This window comes from Miniopterus schreibersii (genome assembly GCF_964146895.1).
Source record: "Miniopterus schreibersii genome assembly, chromosome: 2".
Classification (NCBI taxonomy): domain Eukaryota; kingdom Metazoa; phylum Chordata; class Mammalia; order Chiroptera; family Miniopteridae; genus Miniopterus; species Miniopterus schreibersii.
Genome location: NC_138102.1, coordinates 112,709,029 through 112,734,746, shown reverse-complemented (window position 1 = coordinate 112,734,746; position 25,718 = coordinate 112,709,029).

The following is a 25,718-nucleotide window of genomic DNA, read 5'->3' as shown; positions in this document are numbered from 1 at the left end:
GTTTCCATGTCTATGGATCTATTTTGTTCATCAGTTTATTTTGTTCATCAGATTTCACATATAAGTGAGATACATGTGATATTTGTCTTTCTCTGACTGGCTTATTTTGCTTAGCATAATATTCTCCAGGTCCCTCCATGCTGTCTCAAAGGGTAAGAGATCTTTCCTTTTTTATAGCTGCATAGTATTCCATGGTGTACATGTTCCACAGCTTTTTTATCCACTCACCTACTGATGGGCACTTGGGCTGTTTCTAGATCTTAGCTATTGTAAATAATGCTGCTATGAATATAAGGGTGCATATATTCTTTCTGATTAGTATTGACGTGTTTTTTATGGCAACAGGATTTAGGAACTACTAGACCAGTTGCCTGTAACATATCTTCTATCTCTAAGCATATATATACCTTCTCTTTGGATCCTGTCTCTGCCCCTTGGCTAAGGTATAAAGTACCCTACTGACCACTGGGAAACCAGGAGGAGTTCCTTCTGGTTCTGCATATCATAAACACTGCCTAACACAGAACCATAACTCCTTTCTAACTTCTCCAAATTTCACAATTTTCTTCTTTTTTCATATGACTTCTTTAGTTTTGAAATTTCCTGGGACTCATCTTGTTCTTACATGCTCTAAAAACCAATAAGCACAAGTGCAGATAGACACACTGAGGACAAAGGCCTTCTGCCTTCATGGAGACTTGCTGAAGGAGCAGGAGATAGACTGTAGCTTTCTTATCAAGAACCAGAATTCACACACACCATTCTCCGTGCAGGAAATTAAGCATTTTACAATGTTTCTGTGAAAGTGTTTAGTCATGGATAACATAATTGTTTCCATAATCAAGGTGGCTTTTTTTTTCCCTCCTCTTTGTAGAAGGTTTGTTGGGACTTTGTATCAAAAAAAAAAAAAAGTCATTTTAGAGCATATTTATTCCAACTGGATACATCTGGATGTTTGGATGTTTCCATGCATAGTGCCTACCTGTTGCTTTGCTTATAATGAGTGCTTAATAAAGATTTGTGAAAATAACAACCAGTATCTAAACAGCTCCTTGATGGAAATCAAACTTGTTTCTCATCAGCTCAATTCCTTGAAAGTCAAACACAGGACTTTGGCTTACTGGCAATCAGTACTTTTTCAAATATTATCTTAGGTCAGAGAGTTTAATGAGGAGATCGTTATAGGCACTAAAATGCCTTCTATTGTTAAGCCTCACTGCACCTACCACACCTTGCCCTTACCTCTACTCCACTCTGTCTTAAGGGTGGGGAAAAGTAGACAGTGATTAATAGCGGTGACACTTAGTCAACATCCTAGTAATGAGTCGTCGATTCCTACGTATTCATTCATATCCATTCTGGTCTCAGACCTGTCCCAGGCAGTGTGAGAGCTACAGAAGTAAAAGAATTGGAGCCTTCCTTGACAGAACTTCCAATGTAGCCAGATATTTTTATAATTAAGGAGTTATAAGTTCTATGCTTTTTGCTTCTCCCTTCCTGTTTATCCCGTCGCTCCTATGTGCTTTTCTCTCAGTAGTTTCCCTTCCCTGGAACCCATGATTCATCACTTCAGGCTTGCCTGGCAGTCTGACCAGTTTTCAGTGAGCTGAAAGACAGTGTGGGAGGGCATAGAAGCTTTTGTCGATTGAGAGGACTGGGTTCTAATCCCATTTCTGCCACTTGTTGAATCTGTGACCTTGGGGAAAATCAGTCAGACTTTATGAGCCTCGGTTTCCTCATCTTTAACAACATCTATCCTCTTTATTACAAGGATTAGAGATAATTTATACAATGTATATAAAGTGTTATGTGTGGTAGATGTTAATCATATTAACTAGAGGTATAACTACTGCAGACGTTAAATGCTCCCTAGAGTAGCAAGTAGTAGAAAATGGCTCCAATGCCAGGAAATATTTTTGAAATGTCATTAGGGCAATAGAATATTTGTGTTTGGTCATAACATCTAGGCTGATCCTGTCCATATCATTATTTTTATTAGCTAATATTATTACTTACAGTCAGTGCAGCCTCTACCTCCCATTCCTCATGCCAAAAGAAGAATTAAGATATAACAGGAATCTGCTCAGAGAAAATGCCTATCAGGTCTCTCTTACGAGGCCAGAAGGTAAGTTAGACTTTGCATATTCATTAAAATAACATTAACTGAGTCCAACTCCAAGGCTGAACATGAGAGACAGCAGGGACACGGAGGAGCTAGAAAGCATTTGGTATGGCTGGGTAGGGGGTAGAAAGAGATGAAATAAGGCTGGGCCTTATGATCAGGGCCAGATCACCTGGGAAGTTCTTGGTACGTTTTAATTTGGAATTTATGCTAGAAGCAAAATATATCAAAGGGATTTAGTAAGGGGGAAGGTTTGCTTTTCTTTCAAAGGATGATTATTCTGGCTGCAGGTGGAAAATGGATCAGAGGAGGAAAGAGTGAGGATGGGGGGGCCATCAGGAAGCTGTTGCTGAAATCTAGCAAGAAATAACAGTTGCCTTATTTAAGGAAGATTTAAGAGAATCAGAAGAGTTTGAGAGCTACATAGGAGCTACAAATTCCCAGTCCCCGGGATTCGCTGAGACTTTTTTTTATTTATTTAAAATTTTGTTGGATATTTCTGGAAAGGAAATATAATGCGTATAAAATACATTACATAGTACCCTCAGGGAAGTCTGGGAAGTAAACAAGACATCAATATTTCCACAGCAAAACATACAAAGATTCACAGTAAATCAGGTGCATATTTTGCAGCCTGGTGAGAGAAAGTCTTTGAGTTTGTGGAGTCTTTTGCTTTGAAATTGTGGGTAAATAGTTGATAATTAATTGTATAAAGTGGATTGAGTAAACAAAAGGGTGAGTAAAAATTGTTTTTCATGTTTGTTTTGACAACTAGGTGGGACAAAGCAGAAAGTGTGCATTTGTGACCATAAGGATGAGCTCAGCTTGGGGTATGAATTAGCAGTTTTGTGGGAGAGTTAAGTAGAAATCAATTAGCATTTCAAGAACAAGGAATGGTCACCAATTTCAAAAGTTGGAGCGAGAACATAAAAGATGAGTATTTATGTGTCTGTTGTATTTAGCAACTGAAGGGCTATTGGTGACCTTTGAGAGAACAATGTCAGTTGTGTGGCAGGAGAAATAAACACAAATGCACTAGGTTGGGTAGTGAGAGGAAGGCAAGGAAACAGCATAAACAAGTGCAGATTCATCTTTAAGTTTACTGCTTATTTGTTTTACTGGTTAAAATGGGATCCATGCTGCGTATCAGTGGCATTAGAGTTGATACCTGGTTATAAAAAGTATAAAAAGATAAATAAACCATACTTTCTGTCTTTAAAAATCTACTGCAGAAGATAAACCAAGAAAAAAATTACATAATACAATTAAATCTTTCAAAAGAAGTTTTCTTTCTTTGTTTTGTTTCCTTTACTTTTAAACCAGCAGTACACAGCTAAATTCCCATGGAGTTTAAAAAATACACTCAAGTGCCCTAGCTGGTGTGGCTCAGGCACCTGGGGGTTGCCAGTTTGATTCCTGGTCAGGTCACATGCCCGGACTGTGGGCTCAGTCCCTGGGGGTGGGGGGGGGTGGTGTTCAGGAGTTGGCCAATTGATGTTGCGCTCTCACATCGACGCTTCTCTCTCTCTCCCTCTCCCTTCCTCTCTCTCTCAAATCAATTTTAAAAAAGATCCAAAACAAACAAAGAAACAAAAACCCAAAACAAAACAAAACCCACTCAGGCTCTATCCTTGAGCATTTTGATTAATTTGGTCTCAGGTGGAGCCTAAGATCTGCATATTTAATAAATTCCAAGGTGACCCTGGTAGCAGGGGGTGGATGAAATCTAAGAATATAAATTTAGGAAATAACCATAAAGAAGTGAACATTTAAATCATAAGAGTGAGTATGTGGAGAAGTGACTGAGGGAAGCTGAGAGCAGAACCTATATTTGTCTTCTTTTACCTAGAAGGCAAACAGGAAGGGCAAATACAAAATGCAGATCATGTAAGGCTCTGGGAACAAAGAGGTTGTATTTTTGTTAAGGCAAGAGAAGGACTTGGAAAAATATTGAACTACAGGGGGATTATTTTTAAAAGTAGCTTCCATTATTTTTGTTTCTGATTATAAAAATGTTACAGAAAAGTGCAACGAAGAAAACAAAGATCCCTAGTAGTACTTCATCCAATGGTAACCACTACTTAATTTTTAGTGAGTACCTTTCCTGTTTTTTTGACAAACACTTTTAAGACCTTTGATGGAAAGAGTAGCCATTTATTTAGATTGACACTCGTTTCAGGCAGAAAAAGATACTTTACAAATAAAACTTTGGGTGAATTGATTGTTATTAAATGTTACATGTGGTGAGACGACTTTGAAACCTTTCAGAATGGAGCTAGAGCTCTTCTGAAAAGTTTTAGTGGAAACTGTAGACCATGAATTGGCAAACTAGGGCCCTTAGGCCAAATCCAGCCCACTGCTCATTTTGTAAGTCAAGTCGTATTGGAATACGTTGTTTATGTAGTGCCTATGGCCACTTTCCTGCTACAACTGCAGAGTTGAGTACTTGTGACAGAAAATAGCTGGCCAGTGAAGCCTAAAATATTTATGATATGACCATTTACATAAAAAGTTTGCCAATGTTTGGTATAGACCAGTATTTCTCAAATTATGTTCCAAGGCATATTAATGTTTCTTGAAATGTTCATAAACACTCTTTAAAAAGGGCTTTGAGTTCAGGTAAGTTTACAAAATTCTGGATTAAACAGTCAACCAGGTTTCTTTACAATTGGGCATCTGATAACTTTAAATATGCTCATTGATAACCAACAAGAGCAGGGTATATTATAAATAGCATTCCCCAAAGTTATTTGGTCAACAGAACTCCCCACCCCAAGAACATCTAGTAACATCATACAGTTAGGAAAATCTTAAATTTGCCTTTCTAGGTGCCTTTGCCAAGGTCATAAATGGCATAAATTTGAGGCATGGTGTTTTAATTCTAACTTGTCTGTATAGAAGAACTTCCTGGTTCCAGAGGTCAGAAAACCACCCTTTACTGGTCAATCATCTGAGCTATACTTGAGGTGGAACCTCTGCAAAGGAAATTTTAGTATGAAGCAAAATTCCCAGGTGCTATGTAGAAACAGAGACAAGAGGTGGATAGATAAAGTCTCTGGGGTGGTAGCTACAGCAAATCAAGCACTCAGCTTTCTTTGTTTGGGGTCTCATTTCCAGAGCTACAATACAGCTTTCACGGGTGCTGGGCACTTTTGCCTTCATGGGATGCTTCCTCCCTATAAAAATAGTAAAAATTATATTTTATGATGTTTTTACAAAGACAAATATAATCCAGGCTGGATGTCTTTATTTTTTCTTCTGATTTGAAAAGATATTGAAATGAAAACATTTCATGGCCTCTAAAAATACCATAGGCCCTAGACACTGCCTATTGTGCCTACTGGGTAAGTCAGCCTGAGAAATGCCAAGATAAAATATCTTTCCTGCCAGACTTCTTGACTGCAGGACCATGCCTTATATATGTACCTTCCTTTTCTTTAGCCACTGGAATCTCTTGTATATAGCAGTGGCTCAATAATATCTGTTGAATAAATGAGTGGTGACTAATTTCAAGGTTATCAAATACGTTGTTAGAAGATGAAAGGAAGAGCTTCACTAAAAGACCTTTAGATTTCCTCCAAAGGTCTAACCATAAGTCTAATTCAAATTACTAAACTATACCTAGGTATCACCATGTGATGAAGAGAACTCTTGAAGTTAGGTCTCTTGTCACTCAATCACAGTGTAGTTATTCATTTCATAACTTTTGGCCTCAATTTCTTAATTAACAAGAAAAATATTAATTAAGATGAAGGGTTCTAACAGAGTTCTAATCAGAAGGTTGAGCAAGTAGGTAAACTTGTCATAATAGTGAGGCTATGAAATAGCTAACAGGCTTAAAAACGGTCCCAGTGGTCAGCTTCCAAGTCCATTTAAAAATTAAACTCTCTCAAAAATGTTAATCATAGAGGATATGGGTACAGACTATATAATATGCTTTCAAAGGACAGTGGATGGGCCTTTTCTTAAAGCAAAACAAATCAGAAAGTTCTTAAAATTCAATAAAAATCCTAATAAGCCACCTAACTCAATTTTCTTCCAACATAGGCCTCTCCTTAGAGGATATTATTACCTGTTCTTTGTCACACCCGAAAATTGTAATACCCTGACCATAATGTTTCGCTTTTAACAGGAATTTTTGTCTAATCCAATGTACAATTAGTTAGAAAGGAGGTGGTGCAGTGAATATATCCCACAGACAGCAGCACCCATACGAGACTGTGTGAGTGGAAAGATTTAAAAAACAACTTACCAAACAAATATGCAGACTACTGTTTGCTATTAAAGCAGGGATGAGAGATACCATTTTATCTGCTCCTTGTTACCAATTGAAAACAAACAAACAAACATCCCCATGAGGAAGGGAAGTTGGGCCAGTCACCTCGGAATGACTGAAATTTCTTAGCAGTGCCAGGAAGTCTGCTGATGAGAGACACTTGGGAGATCTGATGTCCACAGGGACCCTGTGTACCTTCCAGGTGGCACAGGGCCATAAATGACCTTCCGGCTCTGCATTAGCCGTGCAGTGTGTGGAACCGTTGGCCACAAGAAAAAGGCCGCTGCCCTGGGCCCACCCGGTCCGCACAGGCCTGGCGTTCCCCGACGCCAGGCTGCAGGTGCCTGGGCTGAGGGCCCGCTAGCTGCGCACGCATGCACATGTCATGCTGGCTTGGCCTCAGGCTCCCTGGCATTGGTCCCTCGGCTGTGCAGGAATAAACCTGGCAGCAGGTGGGGACTTCTGGGGGGCATCCTGGGCTGCCACAGTGAACCCGGCTTCAGAAAGAGTTGCTAATTCCCCTGAAGTCAAATCTCAAGGGATCTCTGGGCCTGGCCAGGCTGGGTGGGATGGGAGAGACCTGGGAATCATATTTGCCAGGCAGGTCCCAAGCCCGATAAGGTCAGCAGAACCATATAGGGTATGGTGGTGAAAAATGAAGGAATTTCCATCATTTTCTTCTAAGGACCAGTGCATAGCTCAGGAAAAGTCCAGGCAGCACACTTCTGAAATGCATGTGTAGTGTGGATACACGTACTATGACTTTCCTCTCAAGAGCAGGAAGAAGACATTTGTTTAGTTTCTAACACAGATCTCCTTTCTTTGCTGCAAGTACTCCTAGAAGAAGAGGGGAGCTGTGTGGGCTCTGAAGTTCTTTCTCAACAACAACCTCATCTCCTCGCTGCTGATAAAGGAAGCAGGCAGATTTATCCAGGAATTGAACACACCGTGGAGGGCATTTTACCCTCTATCCTGCAAGTGCCATTTCAGAGAAAGATCCTCCCTGGTAAAGAGATCATACGTTTTAGATATTCTAGGAAAGTGTGAATTTTACTTATTCTGTTCCTCTGTCAGGCATGTCTGGTTTGGGGCCAGGGAAAGGAGGTCCATTCAGCTCTGAAGGTCTGTGAGCACCCAGGGCATCTGTGGCGCTAGCAGGCCCTGGCCATGGAAGTTTGGGGCGAGTGCAGCATTTACCAGAGGTCTAGGACATTTTAAGAGGTTTCTCACATGATTCTAAACTTCGTATTCTTGAGCAGGTTTACTGTTTCAGTTATCAATGGACTTTCTTGACATAGGCCATTTTATGAAGGCTTAAGGCGATTTTGTTTGAAACGCCCAAGGAAAGCCTTAGTGAAATGCACTCTTGATGTCTGAAACAATGCTGAGTAAGATCTGCTATCCTATGTGTATCCTTGACCCTGTAATCACGATTATCTGGGATTTTTTTTTTCCACTTGAGGCAATGGCTTGTATTTTGTCATGGAAAAAATGAGAACAATTAGAATGTGTTCTAGATTAGATAGCAGGTGTCAGAATACAGAAGATGTCTGTTCTGGCAGGCTGATTATTTTTCCAATACCAAGTACAGTACAAAGTTTCTGGTTTACAATCCCCGCCTTCCTAGGTACCAAATTGCTTTCCTGGAAAAAACACATCCGTGGAACGTGAAGCACCGTCTCAATACAACCCTGCATGTGGGCACAGCTCCATTTCAAAGGTCAGCCTATCATGAGACAGGAAGAAACAACTTCTAGGAAGGTGTAAAGTCCTCCTGAGGTCATATTTAAGTGGCTCTCAAACTGATTTTTTGAAGGGAAACTCATTTATTTCTGCCTCTTCTCCTGACTTTGGTTTTTCAGGAGGTTAAGGGCCCTCTTCAAACTGAAACCCACCCTGAACTGGCTTTGGAGGCTCCAGAGTACTGTTGGGGTTCAAGGGATGTAGTTGGCCTCTAGGATATCTGGAGGAGGCATCGCAGAATGTGGCCCGGTTCTGATGATCTGGTGTGTTTTCAGAAGAATGCTGCACATGGGGCTAATCATGGAGCTGTTAATTTGTGGGGGCTAAAAAATTATTAATAGTTTTTCTTCTACCTTCTAAGTTTTTTCAGGCTGGATTAATCAAATTAACAGAGACAGATCAATAGGAGGAAATCAAAGTTTTAATACATGCACACAGGGAATTTACATAGGCATGAAAATTCCATAAAAATGCCAAAGAGAGTGAGGCAACATTGGGTATACATTACATTTTTGGACAAAGGAGAAAGGGCAGGGAGGAGGTATTAGATTTCAGAAGTGAAATGAGAGATTTACAGGTAGTTGAGGAAAAGCAGAACATACATGGCAGGAAAATTCTTGCTAGGTAACTCAGAAACAATGGGAGAGGGATTATCTGGCTAACAGGCGCCTGCTGAACTCCTCTTATTTACTGTACTTAATTCAAATTAGGCTAAAGAGGCCTCCTGATTCCTTTCCTGAAGTATGTTTCTCTGTCCAAATCTTGTGCAGGAAAGGGGGGAGGCTCAAAAGTTCTTTCTCAGTCTTGTTGCTTAATAAACAGCTTAAAATCAATATCTCAAAAAGGCAATTTCAGGGTGGCAAAACTGGTTTCTTCAAGTTCATTGGCCATTAAAGGCATAAAGCATTTAAAAAGCCAACGAAAATATTCAAGATCTGAAAAGGAAATTATAGGCTTCAAAATAAGAGAAAGAAACCTCAAAATTAAAACAGTTTTAAAAAGATGATAAAAGTCCTTTTGCAGTTTAAAAAAAAAATATTGTATTTAGTCTGGAATGTGAATGCATATTAGTATGTCTGATGTGCTGTGAGACAGTATGTCCAGAGTAAGAAGGTCTGGGGCCTATGAAGCATTTCTTTTTTTTAAACATATCTTTATTGATTTCAGAAAGAGGAAGGGAGAGGGAGAGAGAGATAGAAACATTAATGATGAGAGAGTCATCGATCGGCTGCCTCCTGCACGCCAACGACTCGGGCATGTGCCCTGATCGGGAATTGAACCACGATCTCCTGGATCATAGGTCAACTCTCAACCACTGAGCCATGCCCTGCCAGGCCTATGAAGCTTTTTTAATGGCCCTGGGCTCAGGCACATTGAAAGCAAGCAATAGATATTTCTTAGGTTTAAATAAACACTTTTTTTTCTGGTTAAAAGTTTAATTCTGGTTTTGCCCCCTAGCAAGGGATGCTAGTAATGTGGGATATGATATAAAACTTTCAATTTCATGTGATAACAACTCAGCAATGTCTTGAAATTCCCACCATTGTTAGGCTGGATGTGACATTCCGGCTGAACCTGCCTCTTTTATTAAGTGGTTTGGCCCGTGTGACTTCAGAGAGGAATTTTGGCAGAACAAAGGTGCTGATTCTAATACTGGTAGCAATCTCTGGGCTCTCGACAACTTTTTGTGTGGGTTCTCCCCTTCCTCCTTTTAAAACTTGCAATTAACCCTGGGTAAAGAAGCCTTTTTATTGAAATTAACTTGAGGGACCCATAATTTAAATGTACATTGGGAAGCAGCAGAGACAGAAGCTAGGAGTTTTGCCAGGCACCTGGGAAGGGCTCTATATTAACCAGAGTCTTCAAACTGGAAGGGACTTTAGGCATCTTCCCTTGCAGCCCCCACACTCTTCAGATGAAAGCAGGAGGCTCAGATGAGAAGTGTCTTACTAAAGGTTTTAGAGCTGATTTATGGCAGTGAAGGGATTAGCAAGTAGGCTCCTGCCCTTCTCTCCTTCCATGCTGACTGAGAGTGGGAGGGAAAATAGAGTCCACTTTGGTGTAGAAATGTTTTCTACTAAGACTAGAGGAAATTGAATCATTGGGATCTTTAAAAAAAACACCACAGAGATTCAGTGCAAACTGCAGGGAGTATGCAAGATACAGGGAAACAACAGAATACTGGGGCTGATCATATATATCCTGGCTGTTCACTAAGTGTTTATAGGCATGTAGGCTTCAGGTTCTGCCTGTTTAATAATTGTATTTTAACTTAAGATCTCCCCAGCCATACTCTGCTAGATTGTGGGCCTTAGGGTTTGTGAAGTCTCCATTTATTAGTGTGGAAGCCTGTCATACATAGAGAAGAGCTGGTAACTCTTTTGCTAGGGAAATCCCCAAGGTGGACACACTCGAGTCATCTATACTTGTTGCTAATAAGAAGAGTGATAGCTGATGCTATAATACTATTTTAGAAATGAAAACCATTTGATAGTATGAAATATTATTGATGAAGGAATGGATAAATAAATGGATAAAGAAAAGCGGGTATAGATATAAATGTATATGTGGAATATTATTCAGCCTTAAAAAAGGAAATCCTCCTATTTGTGGTAACATGGATAAATCTAGAAGGCATTAGGCTAAGTGAAATAAGCCAGACAAGAATGACAAATGTTTCATGATTCCACCTATATGCGATGTGTGTTAGAGGGAAAAAAGCCAAACTCATAATAACAGAGACTAGAATAGTGGTTACCAAGGGCTGGAGCACGAGGAAAAGGAGAGATAAAGAAAAAAAGAATATAGAATGGTGGAAGTACACAAGTAAAAATGATTAACATAGTAAGTTTTATGTTATGTATACTTGAACATGATAAAAAAAGACATATTATCATATGCACTTTCCCCATACTTAACTTTAATTATTGACTTCAACTTTCCGATAGCAAAATCCAGGAGTGTGCAAACCCTTAAAACTTTTTTCTTGAGGGTAAGTAAGCTGGTTAGTAATGAAGTAAACTTTAATTTTAGGAAGCTCAATGTAGGATTTTAATCTGTGGCTTTCATCTCACCTATCTTGAGGCCGTTTCATCACGTGGAAAGTTTGTAATCTAGTGCTTATCAGCTGTTTTGTTCCAGTGGTCCTGCACTTTTCCAGTTAAGTAAGCGTTAAATTGCTGTAGATGCCACACTTCTGCCTTTCTCTAAAGCATATCTTTATATTTCAGTGATGGAAAACCCAGAAATTCTCTACGGGGACATTCTACTGCTCTCAAGCCCCACCTGCTATTTAGGCGAGGAAAATATAATTCAACGGAGGGAGATGTTACTTAGGACGAACAGTCTGCTTTTCAGAGATGTTGTTTCCAAGATTGGCAGCATGCCTTCAAACTCCTGAGCAAAGCTTGGGGAGATGGATTTCATAAGAGGCAGAGTGTTTTCTTTAAAAAGCCCTGCAACTGACCCAAATTATCTTTTACAGACTGGAAGATAACAGTTTAACCAAGATAAAGAGCTATAAATGGTTATTTATCCATAACAGCTATTACTTTTGCACCAGGACGTTATTTTCCACAAAGCCCAATCCTGTTCCAGAGGGCTCTCTGATTTCTTTCCACTGAATGAAGTGCAGGGCTGTTTTTGCCAGTGTAATAGTGCTTCCTTTTCAACAAACAACGGAGCAGAAGCCCCTGTTTTTTGTACTCTCGTTTCTATGTAACTTTGCTTTTATGGCACAATGGATGCCACAGTTGTCATCTTTGTGTTTTTAAAAGTAACAGTTTTTTAAAGTTACTAGAAACTATTTAGATTTTAATTTGCTTCATAAACTCGACTGAAATAATAAAAGTACTGTTGTGTTTTTTTCTGTTCTTGGGGGATTTAAGGTCCTTATAAAAAGCACTTCTGTCTTTCTCTGTGACCTAACTTCAATGTCCTCATTCAAAAAAATGGGAATAATGATAATATTACTTCGAAGGGTTATTGGGAGTTTTTAAATGAAATAATATGTGCTTGACAAAGTGTACGTTAGTTTCCCATCTTTACAAATAAGTGAAATAATTTGCTCACTTGAAATCCATGTTGGCTTAAGTTCAGTCCTTGACTGTGCATTTATGAATATATATCTCTTCTTTCTATAGACTCATCTTGAAAATCTTATGTATATAAATGATCAATATCTTTCTCCCTATCTATGCCCACTATGGAGCAGTTCTATGTTTCTTGTCCTGTTCTGTATGTCATTTACAATTATCATCATCAAACACACTTTTAAAATTCCTTTTCACTCCCATGCAATGGGAACTAAATTAAAAATTCCATGAAGTTCATTTATGAAGCAATAAAAGAAAGTTAGTCATAAAATAAAATAAAGTGGTAAAATCAAGAGACTTACTTAAACTCTTTACAGCCATGCAAATAAAGATAAAAATGATTTGATAGAACACCTATATGGAAACAATAAAGCCTTTACGCTACCATTTCCACCAGAGATCAGACCTCACCTAGAAGTAATTTGAAATAGAGTGAATCAAATTTACCTGCTGACTCATAATCTAGGCAAGACACTTTCAGTCTTTCCTTTCCTGTAGTTTGTTGATTTCCCTAGAACACTCAACTACCCTTCAAAGCAAGCAGGCTCCCATGGTAACCAGTCAACTAGATGGTCCCCGTTGCCAGGAAAGGTAGATGAAACAAAACCAAAACAAGGCAGACAGGAAGACAAGGGCTACCCCAGTGGTTGAATCAAAAGATGTCAGGGGAAATGTAAAGATAAAATTACAAAACAGCTCAGTGCAGTGTTTTAATATTGATAGTGACAATGATAAAAGCTGTGTCCTTGTTTCCCCTTTTAGTGCCTTGCTTTTGATAATGTAAGCACAGGTTCCTATGACACTCTTCAATAACCAGCATCTATTAAGAATGAACTATTTGCCAGGAATTTATATGTTTTGTTTTTTTTAATCCTTAGAGACACCTTCAAGGTAAATATTGTTACTCTGGCTTTACAGATTCTTTGAAACTTATTTAATTATCAACTATACCTGATAACTCTCTTTCTATTTTAGGTCCCTGAACTATGTAGTCCAAATAAAATTCCCTTTAATACTCCTTAATACATTTTGAATTTGCAATTAATTATCATAATACTTAAAGTTTAAAGCTCACATTCCCCTGTTGTTTGTAGAGTGGGACGGAGACCATTCCTTGTTTACTGGCCAGTCCTAGAGCCTAGCCCGGTAGCTGGCATACAGTGAGTACTAAATGGACACCTGCAGAATGATTGACATGAGAAGACCAAGGCTCAGGGAAGTGGCTCAATTGTACACAAGTACAGAACCTACAGCCATTCCTTGTTTACTGGCCATTCCTAGAGCCTAGCCCAGTAGCTGGCATACAGTGAGTACTAAATGGACACCTGCAGAATGATTGACATGAGAAGACCAAGGCTCAGGGAAGTAGCTCAATTGTACACAAATACAGAACCTATAGCCAGGGGCCTTTTCACAAGATACTCTGCCTGAGAAGTTCTTCTTGCCCTAAGAACTTAGAGTACAAAGATGTTTTCTACTATTGGATATTAATCACAGTTGAGTACTCTAAAAGGGAGGAATACCATCTTTCCTTCATTTTAAGACGCAAACACAAGTTCAGTATCTTGCCTAACTTCACACATGTTCTATAATAATAAGTAGGTTTGTCATACTACTAATAATAGTAAAGACTTACAAAAGTATGTCAAGGCTGGACTCCTAATTTCTAGTTGCATACTATTTAGACAGAGTCCTCCAAGTTTTTCTTTATCCCATTTTGCTGAATAAAAAAATAAAAAAGATTTTCCAGTCAGCTCCTAGCATAATTGTTTGTATATGTGTCAGTTTTTTTGTTTGTTTTATTTGACAACAAGCATTTTGAGGACAGCAACTTTATTGCCTTTTCTCTGTATTTCCAGTTTAGATCCTGGCACTTACATAGCAGCAACTCAATAAATACTTGTTCAATACATGAATTCTGTGGCCAATGTCCTTATGACTATGTGTGCTGGTTAGCCTCTTTCTTCTAACTATATCTATCTGAATAGTTTAAGTTATGCTGTGGGAACAACCTCAAAATTTCAGGTTATTTCTCATTCATGATGTCAGGGAGCACTTTGCTCAGCACCGTCACATAGGGACTAAGGCTGAAGGAGACTCCACCACCTTCTGACACTGCCATTTAATCACTAAGCTTCAGGAATTTTCCATAGCAGGAGATGAGGTGGAGCTGATAAGTCCAATACGAGCCATAAAAAGCCTGATCCAGAGTGTCATTCACATTCCTTTAGCTTAAACAACCACACGACCACATCTAACTTCAAGAGGGCATGGAAATGTCTAACCAAAAATAAAGGAAAATTAAATATGGTGAACATTAATAATTCCTGTCATACAACCCTAATCTGTGAGGTCAGGCTTTGTGAAAGAGGGGAGAAAGGTGGCAGATAAAATCTCAAAGAAAAGGGAATGTCTAGAAAATGAGAGGAGAAAAAGGGTGATGAAAAAGAGAAAGAAAAAAAATCTCAGCTGGTAAGGACGTTAGCTCTTGTCCCAAGGGAGAATCAAGCCCTCCATGAAACCAGCGTCTTACCTTCCCAATACCTCTCTATTGCTCATCCACACGACCCTTAGTAAGTTGATTACTCTTATACCATTGTGGATCTTTCCTTGGGAAAGACAATCACTAAGGTTTCCTGGACCATCTCCCATGTACAAGGTCTAGAAGTATAAAGATTCTTGCTCTCAACTTGAGGTAGGTGTGACAATAAAATAGAAAATAAAAAACAGAGGTGTCTCTGACACTGGAATACATTTTCACTCTCTTCCTCATCTTTCTCTGTCACTATTTAATCTCTTACTATTTTCCTTCCTTGCTCAGGTAAACACCACTGAGGAAAGAATTATGGGCATCTTATTATGGTTGCATTCTCAGAGTCTGCAAGCACAGGCACATAAAGAGTCCTCAATAAATATCTGTTCACTGATGGCTTGAAAGGGACAACTTAGGGGAAGGAGCTACAACACTTGAAACTGAAGGTTAATTTCTTGATGTGGGCCCTTTGGAGAATTACAGAAACACTGAAGTTGCCGTTCGTTTGATGCAGCAAGTTAAGTAGGGAAGTTGTTTTTAATCTTTGGGTTGGTCCTTGGCAAGGTCTGCTCAGTCCTTCTCTTTCCAGTTGGTAGTTTGAAAGTCCCAGCAGTATAGCTTATGGCTGACAGTCAATTAGTTGTAAATTTATTTTTAATCTTTAGAAAATGTCCCTTGTGAACAAGCACAGGATGCATCGTAATTACCATCAACTACTATTTCTTCAACTCCCCTGTGTGCCTGGCAAAGTACTGTGCGAAACAGAGACAAAATACAGTCCTATACTAAAAGAGGTGACAGAGCAAATAAAGATGATACATTTTCCTCTATATTAAAAAAAAATTATTTTGTGTGAGGGAGTGATTTTCTTATTCTCTGATAAAATGCTTCAAGGAGGGCTAGACTTTTAAAGTTTTGAAAGAAAGAGGAACAGTGATAGAGCAAACAAACATCCAAATGGGCCCTTTGATGACTGTACCAGTTTAATTATTAGTAAATAATATGATTACTGGGTGGCAATGATAGTTTGTTGAGGAGATGAGAGTGACATTTTTGGTAACATCCTGGTACTTTTGTCTACTCATTTAACTACCCAATTTCTTTAGAATAGATCTTACAAATATATTTAATAGCCGGTATGTAATTATGAGGCTCTTTGATTCATTAAGAGATGAAGAAAAGGAATAGGACCCATGTTTGTTATCCACAGAAACCCTTTTCTCATTCCCCAATCAGGAACAAGCTTCCACTTGATTATAAATACACCCTTGAAAATGTATCTCTTCTTGATTGAAAATAACATTTTGGTGTTATTGACCTCTATCTTTGAATAGAAATACTTCAATTTAAACTTTTAATAAAACTCACTTACTTGAGAGCAAATGGGTATTTTACTTTTATCTAATGTTTCATCTTTGAATAGAGGATAATTTTCCCTGCTTCAGGGCATCTACTTGGTTGTTTTGTGTGTAGGTACTAGGTAATTTACTGGCTGATGAGATGATGCACTCTGACTGTTATTATAATATTGTATCTACTTCACAGTCTGAACAATATTTCTGGGGCAAAATTGTCTGGGAAACATTAATAATTAGTAAAAAGCAGGTGGCTTATAAAACACACAACACCTCACTAATAAAGGACTAGATCACTAGATCATCATGATACCTTTTCTTTCTTTTCTTTTCTTTTCTTTTTTTATCTCCCTGAAAATAAGGGCCCACTTCTGCTAAAGGTATGGGAAATACGTATTATTTATTTTTCTGCCCCAGAAAAAAGAATCAAACTAAACCTAACTGTATATATTCTATGAAGAACAGGCAATCCTGAGGTCAGGTCCATAAACAATTTGAAATCCAGAGAAGTCATGAAGGTAAGAAGGAGCAGAGTTACTATATTTAATAGCCCTAGGACATGGAGGAGATGAACGAGCTCTTCCTCCTAACCTGAGGACGTAATAAAGAAATATTTAGACTTACTAGAATCTTGCAGTTTCATATCTTTTTAAATAAGAAACTTTGAGGTGCACTTTTTAATGTGTAGCTGTGATAGGATTTGATATAGAACACAATGTTCTGTTATTTCAGAAATGTGACTAAAAAAAAAAAGTAAAAGATCTGTTTAGAACAAAATAAAGAACACAACCCAAAGCCACACAAAGGCAAATGCGTGTGAATAGAAGCACATTTTAACTTTTTTCTTAAAATTAGACTAGTGATAGCTGAGAGTCAGCTGCTCTGCATGTGACCCTGAGGTCACCTTCTTCAATTTGTAAGGCAGGATCTTTCTCCCAGCATCTATTTTTCATGACTCCTTGGGAGATTGTGTAATGCCCAGAGGCAGGAGGCTGGTCTTCAGAAAGACCAACAGTTCTGAAATGTTAGGCATGGGTTGGACTCCTAGTGCTACCATTTCCTTACCATGTGACCTTGAATCAGTCTCTTAGGCTTTCTGAGCCACAGTTTCCTTATCTGTAAAACAGGAATAATAATATTTTCTGGTAGAAGTTTTGTGAGGGTTAAATGAAACAATACATTAACTATTTCTGGTAGGGTTACTAGATACCATGTCTTTGTACAATGTGGTAAGTTGTGTTATATTTGCTCATTGATTCTTTCATTTATTTACTCATTCATTTGACAAATGGGAATTGAGCCCCAGCTATGTGCTAGGTGCCGAGTCTACAAGGGTGGGTTAGATAGACATGGTCCCTGTTCTTACTGAGTTACAGAATTATGGAGGTAAATGACAAACATGTAAACAGTAATTACAATGCAGTGAGATGCACTAGGTTCCAAGTAATTTGTAAGCAGTATGGTACTGAAATTAAAGAACAATTTACTTTTACATTTAAATTGGGTTGTATTGAAGGTGGTACTTACTATAATTTTACTTTCATTTATTTCAATCCACTATGCTTTTTTTTCTCCCCCCAAAAAGTAAAGATATAAACACTATTCAGAATATATTGCCCCAAGAATACCATATGCTGACCTAGCATATAGTAGGTGCTAAGTGAATTACAATTATGGGGATGAGGAGGGGAATGAAAGTGCCTTGAAACCCGTGCTATTGACGACGCCATCCTGGAGGTGTTTTATTGAGACTGTATGTTATAAAAGTCAATTATAGGACACCCCAGATGGTCTGTGCTTTTCTGGTTTATGAACTCTAATTACAGAAAACAGGGTTTTATGCCCCCTTGAGAATATTATTGTGTGTATTACAAATAAAACTTTGGAAATAGAACCAAGAGTAAGAAAATTTTTTCTTAAAAAAAATTCTCATGTAAATACTTTATAAAGATGGACACATGTATTTTGGGGACCTTAGGAAAGGATTTCAGCACACTTGGTTGAGAGGGGCAAGCCAGGTGACATTGCTGGACTTTCTGCCAGGGGCTCTATCTGGGGACATTTGGTGCATCACCAGTTCTAGGCAAATAATCAGCAGAGATACCATGAGGCTGACTGAGAGTAGCCATCTGGCCTGACATGAATATAACCCACTGCCCTGAGTTCCCCTTACTCAGATGGCATGGAAACCTTACAAATATCAGCCTCTTTATTGAAAGAATCTTCTGCAGCCACAAAAGACTAATCCGTTAGAATTTTCTCAAGAAAGTTTAAGATTATGGAAGTTTCAGGGGGAAGGAGACAGGAGAAAAATGCACATCCTCTGAGAGAATACAGATAGGAAAGACCCAGCATGTAAATTCTGGAGTTCCTTGCTAAATTACTTTTTTCAGTATCATATTGTTTCCCCCAAATGAGGTGTGCTCCTCTGGCACAAATAATAATGTGTAATTTCAAAAATTCATAGAGGCCAACTATAGAAGCATTTTTTTTTTTTTTTGTATTGCCCTTTTTTCTTTTAGACAATATCACTATTTGGCAGAGATCACTGCAGGCAACTGTTTTTAGGAAGAGCGGATAATGTTTTGGATCTAATTTTACACACGGTTAAATTTTCAGGGTTTTTCTACCATTAGGATCTGAAAAGTTGGGAGATATGTGGCTAGGTAATAAATACCAAGATGTATCATCATTTAAAAGAACTATTAAAAATTTTAAACTTCTATAAGAGTTGGCAATATTGTATCATAAACTTTCATGTACCCATTGCCTAGGGTTAACAATGATCTACCCGTGAAAAATAAATTTTTGCCTGGCCGGGCGTGGCTTGGTGGTTGAGCGTCGACCTAGGATCCAGGCGATCTGGGTTGGATTCCCGGTCAGGGCACATGCCCGGGTTGCGGGCTCGATCAATGACTCTCTCATCATTGATGTTTCTGTCTCTCTCTCCCTTTCCTTTCCTCTCTCTGAAATCAATAAGGATATATATTTTTAAAAAATAAAAATAAAAAAATAAATAAATTTTCATCTCGTATCTATTTTTTCTTCCATATTATTTTGAGGCAAATCCTGAACATCATGTGATTTCATTCATAAATATTAAGTATGTATCTCTAAAAGATAAGGACTCATTTTATTTGTTTTTATTATAACCAAGATACCGTTGTCAAAGCTAAAAAATTAACAATAATTTTTAATATAAAATATTTATATCCAATTAGTGTCCAAATTTCCAAGTATCTTATCGATGTCATAATTTTTTAACAGGCTTTTTTTTTTTTTTTTTTCTTAATCAGGGGCTAAGTCAAATCCCACAATGTGCTTGCTTGATATGTCTTTTAAATCTCTTCTAAATTACAGGTGCTCCCTCCCTTTTTTTCCTCTCCCAGTTTATTTGTAGAAGGAACTGGGCTTTTTATCTTGTAGAGTTTCTCACAGTCTGGAATGTGCTGATTGCATCCCTGCTGTGTAGATTAACAGGTTTCTTCATCTTTTGTACTTCTAGCAAATTGGTAATTGCATATGTAGGCTTGATCAAGTTCCAGTTAGATTTTTTTTTTTTTTTTTGCATGATTACTTCATAAGCAGTGCTGTGCTTTTTCATCTGGAGGCCCATAATGTTTGGTTGGCTCTCTTTTTTGTGATATCAGCAGCCACTGATGCTCAAGTCATGAAATATTGATTCATTACAATTTACTAAATTATGTTATCTTAATTCCATGATTTCTTCTTCACATATTAGCTGAAATATTTTTATAATGTGAAACTTCTGTTTCTTTCTTACATTGATAATTCAGTTCACGTAGGAAAGTCTGGATTTTTTTTTCTTTGCCTTTATTTACTAATAGTGACCAAGTTTAAAATTTTTTTTAAGTATTCATATGTCTCCATGCACTTAAACATTATTTGTAATTAAACTTCTTGCTGTTTGTATAATTATTAATGATCAAATTGTCCCACTTTTGTGTGAAGAGGTTCAGGAGCCTCATTAAATTTGTTCTTGAGTCCTGATGACATGACCTTGTAGTCAATGATAGTTTCCTTGCTATTTGGAAAGGATGCTTGAGGCTCATCTTGTATTTTCTGCCCCAGTTCTTTGAGTCCTTTGAGAATGATATTTAGAAGCCATAATTTGGATCTAGAAATCCATATATGTTTATGTGTGTATATATATCTATATACATACATTATATATATAATAAGAGAGAGAGATATAAAGAAATATATATATTTAAAAGATAAAATACATTATGAATTTACACTGATACTTCCAGTTCAAATTTAGGAACACTGGTATTTAAAATTTAATTTCTTCTATCTTACACCTTTGCCTTCATTCTCTCATGCTGAAAATTCTGGTTCTCGAGATCATTAGGAATGACTGAATTAAAAATTCTGCATAATTTTTCTTTTGCTTTATTCCACAAGATTGACATAACAGTCTTAGATAAACAATACAAATACTATGTCATAATATGATTACATGAAAATATTAAAAAATATTTTCTTTGCAAATTTCTTTTTGTCCTCAGGTACATCCTGCTGGGAATATCAGCCAAATGATTGTTTTAAAGTCACTTAAAATAGTCTTCTCTGTGTGATTTTGCCAAGAACTGGATACAGAGTTACAGTAATTTTGTTTCATTTTTGCTTTCAAATTGTTTTGTACTTATTATTACTTTTAGTATACCTCTTTGGGTTTCATCAAAATCTGAATTTTAAATATTTGGTACAGGGAGTTAGGTTTAAAGTTCTGCTTTAAAATTAATGTCTTCATGCTTGAGAAGTGACTTTACTTTGTGATTTTTGCAATGTTTATTCACCTCCTTATTTTGGCTGCCTCCCTGTGTTTGTTTCTATGCATCAGATAGAGCTTCCAAGTCTCCTGGGCTTGTCAAAGTGGCCTTATGTAGTAGATGTCCTGTAGGGCTCAGTGGCACGGCCTCCCAGGTCACTCAAGTTGGGCATTCGGGTGCACCCAACATGTGAGCTGTGAGCAGTCTCCTGTTGTAGTTTAGCCTTAATTATTGTTGTCATATTAGTGGGAGGGACTGATCCCCAGGCTGATTGTTTACAAGAATGGCCTTGACTGCAGCTGAGGAGCTGCTGTGCGGAGGTTGACCCCAAGGAGCAAGACTCACTTCAGCAGGGCTCTGGTGCCAACCGAGTCCACCCCTTGAATGTGTCACTCTTGGAGGTGTTTGGATGGTGCTCTGGTCTAATCTGAAGCAGTCCATTGGTTGTGCTGGCTCTGGGGCCTCCCAGGAGGTGCAAGCCAAGGTCAGTTGCCACCTGTGCCCTGTCCAGGGCCACCCAACAAGAGCTACAGAGTGATCTGAAGATGACTGTTACATGTGCTGGGCTTGGAGGTGACTGGGAGAAGCCAAATTTTGAATTGAGGCTAGCGGCCACTAGTGTCAGGCTTGGGGCTATCTATCAAGAGGTATAGGGCACACTGAGGCCAAATGCTTCTTATTTAGGGTTTGATAACCTTTGAAAGATTTTAGGAAAGTTTGCAGCATGGGCCCAGACAAGTCATTTGTATGAAAAAGCCACTGGTAGTGGCTTGGGTGGTCCCACAAGTTGGGTGGGGTGGGGTCTCAGAATCACCAGGGCTGGCTGAATGGCGCTAGCCATGTTGATGGAGACTCAAATACGGTGCCTGTCTACCTGCCTGGGGAGGGCTCAGCAAAGAACAGTGGCTTCTGCCAGCACTTCTGTCTGGGAGAAAGCTGCTCCTCCAGCCCTCAAATAAAAACCAGACAATTCAGTTCCTCTCTTACGTCCCTGGAGCCTTTTGTGATGCTGCCCCAGAGCTGGAGCTCAGAACAAGGGAATCCCTCAGCAAAGAAGCCTGTGCCTCCACAGCCCCTGTAGGAGAAACGCCTGGGACTCCAGAAGCCCTTTTCACTCAGCCACAATCTTTGCTGGTTTTCACTGCCGGAAGTTATGGGGACTTCTTTTCCCATCACTGGAACCCCGGGATGGGAGCCTGGTGTGGGAGCCTGGTGTGGGGCTGGAACTCCTAGCTCCTCAGGGGGGACCTCTGCCGCCAAGACATCCCTCCTGATTTTTAACAGCCACACATGAATGTGAGACCAGCCTGTTCTGGGTCTTTGCCCCTCCTATCAGTCTTGACATGGCTTGTTCTGTGTGTCCTTTGTTATAGGACTTCTGCCGAGCTAGACTTCGCATGATTCTCACTGATGGTTGTTCTGTAGTTTAGTTGTAATTTTGATGTGGTTGTAGGAGGATGCAAGTACCATGTTTACCTACTCTGCTATCTTGACCAGAAGCCTGGCTTTGTAATTACTGAAAAACCTTTACCTGGCTCCAAGTCAAATATTCTAAACAAGGAGGATTCAAAGAAGTTAGTGTTTGTTTCTGAACTCTTCCCATTTAGATAATTATTTTTAATTTTATATTTAATTCTTCTGTTGCCTTTTTGGTATAAGCTGACAAGTATATAATCATATTCTTCCTATTAGTGTCCTTCTTTTCTTAGATAAATAGTTGTACACTCTACACAATTTTTCCACTTTGTCTTTTTTACATATGAAGGTTTCTTTCTCTATGTGATTCATTTTATTTGTTTCTTCCCTGCATTTTTTAAAGTTTTTTTTTTGTGTGTGTGTGTATTTAGGAAGTTTTGTCCTTTTGTTCTAATAATTACCATTATACTAATAGTTAAAAAATACCCAGACTCAACCAAAATAGCAGTATAGGAGGCTCCTGTATTTTCTTCCTCCCATGGACATATTGAATGTACAGCTACACAGGGAACAATTACTTCTGAAAGAAATCCAGAAAATAACTGAATGACTCCTGCACATCAGATATATAATAAAATACTTACATTGAAATGGTAGGAAAGGTTGAGATAAACTCTTATCACAGTAAGAAATGTTGGACTTAAGCTACGTGTTAGACCATGTAGACCTAACACACACACAGAGAACACTGTATCCAACATCATCAGAATACACATTCTTCTCAAGTGCATATGAAACAATTTCCAAGATAGATTATACTAGGCCACAAAACACGTCTTAATATATTTAAGAAGATTGAAATCATATAAGCATATTTTCTGACAACAATGGCATGAAAGTAGAAATACATTATCAAAAGAAATCTGGGATATTCACAAATATCTGGAGATTAAATAACATGCTCCTGGACAAACAATGTGTCAAAGAAGAAATCAAAAGAGAAATAAAAATAATATATTGAGAAAAATTAAAATGGAAACAAAACAAACCAAAACTTATGAGCTGTAGCAAAGCACTTCTAAGAAGCAAGGTTGCAATGATAACTGCTTTCATTAAAAAAAAAAAATCACAAATAAACAACCTATCTTTACACCTGAAGAAAAGAGAAAAAGATGAACAAACTAAGCTGAAAGTTAGTAAAAAAAGGAAATACAAAGATCAGAGTGGAAATAAATAGAGGCAAAAAAGAAAAAAAGAAAAGATCAGTTAAACTAAGAGCTATTTTAAATACACTTTACCAAAAAACAGAGAGTGGAGACTCAAATAAACAAAATTATAAGGGGAAGAGGAAGTATTACAACTGATACCACACAAACACAAAGGATCATAAGATATAACTATGAACAATTATACACCAACAAATTGGACAATCTAGAAGAAATAGATAAATTCCTGGAAACATAAAACCTACCAAGACTGAATCATGAAGCAATAGAAAATTTGAAAAAACCAATTACTAGTAAAAAGATTTAATTAAAAATCTGTCAACAAAGAAAAGTCCAAAGCCATACGGCTTTACTGGTGAATTTTATCAAACATTTAAGGAAAAATGAATTCTAATCCTTCTCATTCTATTCCAAAAAGTAGAAGAAGAGGGAACACTTCCAAACTCATTTTACAAGGTCAGAAAGCACTACCTGATACCAAAGCCAAACAAGGACACTACAAGAAAAGAAAGTTACAGGCCAATATCCTTGATGAACGTAGATGCAAAAATCCTTAAGAAAATATTAGCAAAGCAAATTCAACAGTACATTAAAAGGACCATACACCATGAACAAGTGGGATTTTTTTCAGGAATGCAAGTGTGGTTCAACATCTGCAAATCAATAAATATACAACATTAACAAAATGAAGAATAAAAACCATGCAATCAACTCAGTAGATGTAGAAAAAGTATTTGAAAAAATTCAGTATCCTTTTATGATAAAACCTTCAATAAATTATGTATATAAGGAATGTACCTCAACATAATAAAGGACATACATAACATCCTCAATGGTGAAAAGCTGAAAGCTTTCCCTCCAATATTAGTAACAAAACAAGGATGGCTACTAACCACTTTTATTCAACATAGTACTGGAAGTCATAGCCAGAGCAATAAAAAGCATCCAGATCAGAAAGGTAGAAATAATACTGTCTATTTGCAGATGACATGATATTATATATAGAAAACTCCAAAGATCCAATCAAAAAGACTGTTAGAACTAATAACAATTCAGTAAAGTTGCTGGATCCAAAATCAATATACAAAAATTAGTCGCATTCCTATATACTAATAATGAATATCTAGAAAGAAAAAAAATTTTAAATCACATTTATAATAGCATCAAAAAGAATAAAATACTTAGAAATAAGTTTAAGCAAGGAGGTGATAGACCGTTACACTGGAAACTTTAAGGCATGGATGGAATTGAAGAAGACACTAATAAATGAAAAAATATTTTTTGTTCATGATTGAAAGAATTAATCTTAAAATGTCCATATTACCCAGAGTGATTTACAGATTCAATACAATCCTTATAAAAATTCCAATAGTATTTTTCACAAAAGTAGAAAAAAACATTCTAAAATTTGTAAAAAACCACAAAAAAACAGAGTCAAAGAAATTTTGAGAAAGAAGAACAAAGCTGGAGGCATCACACTTTTCAATATTAAACTCTATTACAGAAATATAGTAGTCAAAACAGTATGGTACTGCCATAAAAATGGACACATAGATCAATGGAACAGAATAAAGCCCCAGAAATAAACACACACACATATATATGTATATATATGGTCAGTTAATTTTCAACAAAGAGACCAAGAATATACAATGGGGAAGGATAATTTCTTCAACAAATGGTGGTAGAAAAACTGGACAACCTCATGTGAATGAATGAAACTGGACTTCTATCTTATGCCATACACAAAAATCAACTCAAAATGGATGAAAGACTTGAATATAAGACCAAAAACCATAAAACTCCTACAAGAAAATTTAGGAGTAAGTTTCTTGACATTAACCTTGGCAATGAATTTTGAATCTGACACCGAAAGCAAAGGCAGTAAAAGCAAAAATAAACAAATGGGACTACAACAAGCTAAAAAGGTTCTGCACAGCAAAGAAAACTATTAAAAAATGATAAGAAAACCTTGCAATTGGAGAAAATATTTGCAAACCACATATCTGATAAGGGGTAATATCTAAAATATACATGGAACTCATATAATTCAAGAGTGAAAACACACAACTGAATTTAAAAAACATAGGGAAAGGACCTGAATAGTCATTTTTTTTTAAGAACCCATACAATAGCCAACATGAAAAGGTCCTCAGC